Source organism: Dendropsophus ebraccatus, chromosome 5, assembly GCF_027789765.1.
Source record: "Dendropsophus ebraccatus isolate aDenEbr1 chromosome 5, aDenEbr1.pat, whole genome shotgun sequence".
Taxonomy (NCBI): Eukaryota; Metazoa; Chordata; class Amphibia; order Anura; family Hylidae; genus Dendropsophus; species Dendropsophus ebraccatus.
The window spans coordinates 143,245,696-143,253,815 of record NC_091458.1 but is presented as its reverse complement, the minus strand read 5'-3'; the positions used below and the strand labels follow the sequence as shown (position 1 = coordinate 143,253,815).

Here is an 8,120-nt window from a genome sequence, read left to right as displayed (position 1 = left end):
AGCAGCCACCGCTAATCAAATGCCGAAAGTTCGGGTTCGGATCGACTCGAGCATGCTCCAGGTTCGCTCATCTCTAGTTCCACTAGATGGCAGCATTGTCTCATTAATTAAATTATTTGCATGCTAGAATATTATAGTTACAGTAGATGGTATTGTTGCCTCATTAATAAGATTATTTTGGAGTTAGAATATTATATTGGAGAATGATCCACTAGATGGCAGCAGCGTCTCACCGTTGAGACTGTGTGTGAGTCGGATAATTACTGTTATCATGGGGAGAGCTGCTATATTTTTCAGCTCTAATCGATGGCAGCATTGATTCATTAATGAGATTATTTGGGAGCTAAAATAGTATGGTTCCACTAGATCGCAGCATTGTCTTATCATTGAGATCATTTGTGTGCCAGAATATTTTTTGATTGAATAAAACTTTATTACAATCAGTCGTCATCAAGCACACCTAAACCGCGACGCAGCGCAGCCCAATAAATAAGACAATACATACTCAGCGTAATAGTACAACATACAGCAAAGGCTCCCAACGCTATACATCATACCACACACTACACTAACATTCCCGTATACCTAAACATCCTAATAACAACAACAATAAAGCAATACAGACAAGTAATGGGGTGAGGGGGTGGGAAACAGAGGGGTATGGAGGGGAAATCTCAGGCCCGAAGCTTTATTGAAAGACAACACAACACAAGGGAAGAGGGGGAAGGAGAGGGGGTTTAGTCCTCTTTTTCCTGGTCCAATCCGTCCAAGATGGAATAGTCTCTGAGCAGTCTGTGGACCAGCCTGCGACAGTCCAGAAAGGACATCCTCTCCTTCTTCAAAATGAGGCGGTTGCTGGCAAGCCATATAGTGTCCTTAAAACAGTTCATAAGTCCCAGGTTGCCTCATCGCTGAAATTCCCAGGGAACAGGCCGTACAGCACCGCGCAGTGCGTTAGCCTGTTCCTGGGCACACTGTCACTGAGTTCAAGTTCCAGGGGGTCCAACAGGCCCCTGGGCAAATGGACACTGCCAAAAGAGGTGCAAAGATGTTTCCTCCGTGAAGGGGCACCGGGGGCAGTATTGCGTGTTGCACAGCTTGCGGGCATGCATGAATGACGTCAAAGGCAGTCCCCTCCTGAATGGCCATCCATGACAAGTCTTTGGGCCTGTTGGTCAACTTCGCCGAAGCCACATTAGTCTAAACAGTCTCTGCAGTGGCCGCAGTTAGCCCTGAAACGAGCTCCATAGTGTCCTGTGCTCTGATGAGCTTGTGGACAGTCTTTGGCTTCCACAAGTCGGGCTTGAGTCCCTCCAGCTGGTGTTCCCTCACAAACCTGACAACATCTCCGTAGAACCAGGGAGTGTGCCAGTTGTAAGGGATGGAGCTGTCCCACTTCTCCCAGCGCAGACCCCTCCAGAGGGGGAGGAGGAACTGGCGAGAAATGGACCTGCCCGCAGAGCCTTTCTTCTGTTGCAGAGTCCTCCGCACACAGTCACATACAAAGGCTGCCCGCAGCAAGGTAGGGATATCCGGAACACCTTTTCCGCCCTTGCGGGGTTCCTTGTACACAACGGAGCGCTTCACTCTGTCCATTTTGGAGCCCCAGATGAAACGTAACATGGTCCTGGTGATGGCCCTGCAGACGGTGGCAAGAGGGGGCCAGACCTGTGCGGTGTATTGGAGCACAGGCAGAACTTCGTTCATCAGGACCAGTGTTTTACCCTCAATGGTGGGGTGCCGGAGGCTCCAAAGTCAGATCTTGCTGTTGACCTTGGCCAATCACTCTTCCCAGGACTTGAGGGCTGCTCCTTCCTTTCTGAACCAGACTCCAAGGATACTGATGAAGTCCGGGAAGGGGGCAGAGAAAGCCAGGTGCCACTTCCCGAAGAGCATAGCCTCTGACCTCCCGCAGTTGATCTTTGCCCCTGAAGCCTTTCCGAACTTCTCGCAGGTCTGGACGAGTGCAGTCACCGAACGCTGATCAGCGCAGAAGACGGTCACATCGTCCATGTACAGCGAGCACTTGACCTTGTGTCGATTGGGTCCGGGTACGGTGATCCCTCTGATCTCTCCATTCTGCTGGATAGCCTGCGCGAAGGATTCTATAACACAAACAAAAAGGAGAGGTGAAATAGGGCAGCCTTGTCTGACCCCAGAGAGAACAGGAAAGGGCTCAGTCTTCCAGCCGCTCACCAGTACCCTGCTGAAAATATCAAAATACATAACATTAACAAAACGGCAAAACATTTCACCAAGCCCCAGCCTGTGCAGTGCCCTGCCCATAAACTTATGAGAGACCCGGTCAAAAGCCTTCTCCTGATCAAGGTTGACCAGGACCACGTGTGCACGGCGGCTTTGGATGTAATGGACGAGGGCGAGGCTGTCTGCGATCCTGCGGCCGGGAATGCCACAGGTCTGGTCCAGATGAATGACCTGACTGATGACCGTTTTCATCAAGTTGGCTGGTCCACGTTCAAGAGAGAGATGGTACGCCAATTTTTCAAGTCACATCTCTCCCCCTTCCGCTTATACAAGATCGTGATCATGCCCTCCCTCAACGACAGAGGCATTCTGCCCTCCACCACCATCTCCTTATACAGCTCCAACAGGTGCGGGCAAATGAGATCCCCTAGCGCTACGTAGAGCTCCACTGGGAGACCATCACTGCCTCCTCAAAGTGCCTTTGCAAGCTCTTTTTGGTCTCCTCCAGCTCCTCCTTCACATCCCAGCCGCACCGCAGAAGGTCTTGCAGCTCGCGCTGCAGCCTCCTGAAGTCCCTCTTTCTTCCACACGCGCTGCAGCCTCTTGAAGTCCCTCTTTCTTCCATACGCCTGTTGACGACTCTTGGCCTGAAAGAAATTGCGAGATTCAACCTTAACAAATTCCCACCAATCACGAACATGATCAAACAAACACTTCTTGTTGCACCATATGATGTAGGCCTCTCTAAGTTCCTCCAGAACCTCCTCCTGAGCCAGTAGAGCACAATTCAGCTTCCAAGAGCCTGGGCCAGATGGGAAACCATGGCCCAGAACCCCTTGAAACAGAATGGCCCTGTGGTCAGAGAAGAAGCAGGAAACAATAGAGTGATTAGTCTGCCTGACTGCTCGAGAGATAAATACAAAGTCAATCTTAGAATGAAGTGAGCTTTTGGGGTGGCTCCATGTAAAATTAACAGAGCCATTCCGATGGACCCAACAACGTCCTGCAAGGATGCGCCAGTTACCATCTCGATGAGCAGTTTGGATGTGACGTCCAACTTGGCAGATGTCCCAGAACTGCGTCCGTCCACTTCTATGGGGCAGGGGGGACAGGAAGTGAGGGGGTGGGGGAGGGGCAGGGACCATCGTCCTCTTACCCTCCTTCCTGTTTCTCCTTCTAATTGGGCTTCTATGCTGCTTGGGCTGCTACTTGGCTGTTCGCTGGCCGGAGCTTCTGCTGCGACAGACAGGGCCGTATTTGGCACTAGGCACCCGTGGTCCGGTGCCTAGGGTGTTAAAAAAAAACAAAAAAACTTCTTAGGCACCGGCCCACGGGTGCCTAGTCCGCGCCGGGGGGCGGGGGGGGGGGAGGGGGTGACGGAGCGGCCGGGAGCAGGAGCAGGATGGGCAGCCTCTCCCCTGCCCCTCAGCCATCCCCCCTACCCCCCTTACCCCCCCCAGCCTCTCCCCCTACCCCCAGCCTCTCCCCAGCCTCTCCCCTGCCCCCCCAGCCTCTCCACCTACCCCTCAGCCTCTCCCCTGCCCCCCAGCCTCTCCCCTGCCCCCCAGCCTCTTCCCCTACCCCCAGCCTCTCTCCCTACCCCAGCCTCTCCCCTGGTCCCCAGCCTCTCACCCCTGCATTCTCAGCCTCTCCCCTGACCCCCCCCAGCCTCTCCCTTGACCCCCAGCCTCTCCCCCTAACCCTCAGCCTCTCCCCTGCCCCCCCAGCCTCTCCCCTTCCCCCAGCCTCTCCTCTCCCCCCAGACTCTTCCCCTAACACCAGCCTCTCCCCCTAACCCCAGCCTCTCCCCCTAACCCCAGCCTCTCCCCTGCCCCCCCAGCCTCTCCCCTGCCGCCCAGCCTCTCCCCTGCCCCCCCAGCCTCTCCACCTAACCCTCAGCCTCTCCCCTGCCTCCCCAGCCTCTCCCATGCCCCCCAGCCTCTCCACCTACCCCCAGCCTCTCCCCTGCCCCCCCAGCCTCTCCCCTGCCCCACCAGCCTCTCCCCCTAACCCTCAGCCTCTCCCCCTAACCCTCAGACTCTCCCCTACCCCCCAGTGTCTCCCCTGACCCCAGCGTCTCCCCTGCCCCCAGCCTCTCCCCCTGCTCCTCAGCCTCTCCCCTGGTCCCCAGCCTCTCCCCTGCCCCCAGCCTCTCCCCCCTGCATTCTCAGCTTCTTCCTCTGCCCCCCAGCCTCTCCCCCTGCCCCCAGCCTCTCCCCCTGAATCCCAGCTTCTCCCCTGCCCCCCTACCGCTCCCCCTGACCCCCAGCCTCTCCTCCTGAACCCCAGCTTCTCCCCTGAGCCCCAGCCCACCCTGAACCCCAGCTTCTCCCCTGCCACCCTAGCTGCCCCTCCCTGCTGCTCCCCTGCCCCCCAGATGCTCTCCCTTTCCCCCAGCTGCTCTCCCTTTCCCCCAGCTGCTCTCCCTGGCTCCCCCAGCTGCTCCCCCAGTCACCCCCAGCTGTCTCCCTTCCACAGTCACCCCCAGCTGCCTCCCTTCCCCAGTCACCCCCAGATGCCTTCCTTCCTCAGCCCCCCCATCTGCCTCCCTTCCCCAGTCACCCCCAGCTGCCTCCCTTCCCCAGTCACCCCCAGCTGCCTCCCTTCCCCAGTCACCCCCAGCTGCTCCTCCTGCCCCCTGTCACCCCCAGCTGCCTCCCTTCCCCAGTCACCCCCAGCTGCTCCCCTTGCCACCCCCAGCTGCCTCCCTTCACCAGTCACATCCAGCTGCCCACACTGCAGACGAGTTGGGGTCGGAGAAGTCTTCATGATGCTGCGCCAGATGAAGAAGAAAGCAAAAAGTTAGCAATGGCAATTCGAGAAGACGTCACCTGTGAGTCATTAGTAACTGCACTGTAATCACTTCTATAGCATGCAGAGCCTGTGTACCACTGGGGTCTCAATGGGTCAGTGTATTGTTTGCGGTAGTGTACTGACACATCCCTGCGATCACTACAGTACACTAGAGCAAACTTTTAAACTAGGACCCAACTACAAGAGCTGCAGGCACTACAACTCCCAGCATATCCTGAGGGCTGTAGACTGTTAGTAAATGCTGGGAGTTGTAGTGCCTGCAGCTGTTGTAGTTGGGTCCTAGGTGCATTATACACTGGAGGCTTTGTGGGAGATCAGAATACAGGGATCTGTGGGGGCTCAGTGTGTGGAAGTGACCACAGAACAGCACTAATAGGGGATAGAACAAAAACATCTCCCCCTATCTCTATTAGTTATGTTCTGGGGTCACGTCCCTGCACTGAGCCCCCACAGATCTATGTATTCTGATCTCCCACAACGCCACCAGGACTCAACTACAACAGCTGCAGGCACTACAACTCCCAGAACAGTCTGCAGCCCTCAGGATATGCTGGGAGTTGTAGTGCCTGCAGCTGCTGTAGTTGGGTCCTAGGTGCATCATACACTGGATGCTTTGTGGCATATAAGTATACATAGATCTGTGGAACTCAGTGTAGGGAAGTGACCCCGGAACATCACTAATAAGATATAGGGGGAGATGTTTTTGTTCTATTCCCTATTAGTGCTGTTCTGGGGTCACTTCCCTGCACTGAGCCCCCACACATCTATGTATTCTTATATGCCACAAATCATTCAGTGTATAGGACCCAACTACAACAGCTGCAGGCACTACAACTCCCAGCATGTACTGACAGTCTGCAGCCCTCAGGATATGCTGGTAGTTGTAGTAAAGTAGTACAATCCTCTGATAGCTGCCGCTGTAGACAGATGTATGGCTGGGCCTTCAGGACTGATGGTTGTCACCCACAGATTGCAGCCACCAGGAGCCTCTGCACACAGGGATTTATTATAGGGTTGTCCTCTCAGAGACAACTCCCAGCATACCCTGAGAGCTGTATAAATGGAGAGTGTTCTGAGATTTGTCACAGATACAGATGAATTCAGGAAAGAAGCGGGTCAGCATGTCGTGTCTCACTGGTTGTATATTGGTGGGCTCAAGGTACCCCAGTCCGACACTGGATAGAAGCGGTCCCCAAACTAAGACGCCCCCGGCCTCCTTCCTTCCTCCATCACGTCTGTTTGATGAGAACAGCGGGCATCAAGCAGAGCGGCACCCAAGTGCCAGGGTATATACCATGCATGTACAGTAACGTGGGGGGGCGCCTCTGCGTGCAAAGTGCCTAGGGCAGCGTGAACAGATGACCACGTTCGCTCTCTCTTCGGGCAGTCCTTGTAGCTGTGACCCACTAACCCACAGAGGATGCAGGTCTTTGCTTTCAGGCAGTCCTTTGTTCCATGTCCTGTCACACGGCAGACCCTGCAGGCTTCGTTGCTCGTTCATCAGCAGGCGGGATCGTCAAACCGTCAGGCACAGGACAATCGAGCAGCAGGCCGAGAGGAGGGTTCACTCTCATTCCTGGGGAATAGCCCTACACCCAATAGCTGCAGTGAGCTTAAGACGAATTTAATCGCCGATGCCCAAAGGCCAAGTGCAGGGGGTACCCCAGGACCTGAGCCGTCAAGTCAAGGCAGTTCAGTAAGAACAGATACTACCCTTGATCTTAGCCAAAAGGCCGAGAAGCAATGATGAGATTATTTGTGTGCCAGAATATTGTGGTTCCACTAGATGGCAGCATTGTATCATTAATAAGATTTTTTGAGTGCTAGAATATTATGGTTCCACTAGATGGCAGCATTGGCTTATTAATGAGATTATTTACATGCTAGAATATTATGGTTCCACTAGATGGCAGCATTGTCTCATTAATGAGATTATTTGGGAATTAGAATATTATGTTTCCACTAGATAGCAGTATTGCCTCATTAATAAGATTATTTGTATGCTAGAATATTATATTGGTGAATGATGATTCCACTAGATGGCAGCAGCGTCTCACCGTTGAGACTGTGTGGGGGTAGCATAATTACTGTTATCATGGGGAGAGCTGCTATATTTTTCAGCTCCACTAGATGGCAGCATTGATTTAAGAATGAGATTATTTGGAAGCTAATATAGTATGGTTCCACTAGATGGCAGCATTGTCTCATTAATAAGATTATTTGCATGCTAGTATTTTATGGTTCCACTAGATGGCAGCATTGTTTCATGAATGAGATTATTTGGGAGCTAAAATACTATGGTTCCAATAGATGGCAGCATTGTCTCATTAATGAGTGTATTTATGTGCTAGAATATTATGGTTCCACTAGATGGCAGTATTGTTTTATTATTAAGATTATTTGCGTGCTATAATATTATTTTTCCACTAAATGGCAGCATTGTCTCATTAATAAGATTATTTGTGAGCTAGAATATTATGGTTCCACTAGATGGTAGCATTGTCTCCTTAATGAGACTATTTGAGAGCTAGAATATTAAATTAGTAAATGATTTTTCCACTAGATGGCAGCATTGTCTCATTAATGAGATTTTTTTGTGTGCTAGAATATTATGGTTCCACTAGATGGCAGCATTGATAAATGAATGAGATTATTTGGGAGCTAAAATATTATTGTTCCACTAGATGGCAGCATTGTCTCATTAATAAAATTATTTGCGTGCTAGAATTTTATGGTTCCACTAGATGGCAGCATTGTCTCATTAATGACATTATTTGGGAGTTAGAATATCGAATCAGTGAGTGATTTTTCCACTAAATGGCAGCATTGTCTCATTGATTAAATTTTTTTGCGTGCTAGAATAATATGGTTCCACTAGATGGCAGCATTGTACCATTGATGAGATTTTTTTCGTGCTATAATATTATGGTTCCACTAGATGGCAGCATTGTCTCATTAATGAAATTATTTGCGTGTTAGAAAATTATAGTTCCAATAGATGGCAGCTTTGTCTCATTAATAAGATTATATAGGAATTAGAATATTATGTTTCCACTAGATAGCAGTATTGTCTCATTAATGAGATTATTTACGTGCTACAA

At 51.5% G+C, this 8,120-nt stretch overlaps 1 pseudogene; it reads right to left on the bottom strand.

Moving 5' to 3' along the window:
* Positions 1 to 6,621: 6,621 nt before the first annotated feature.
* On the bottom strand, positions 6,622 to 6,764 carry LOC138794306 (U2 spliceosomal RNA; annotated as a pseudogene).
* Positions 6,765 to 8,120: the final 1,356 nt, after the last annotated feature.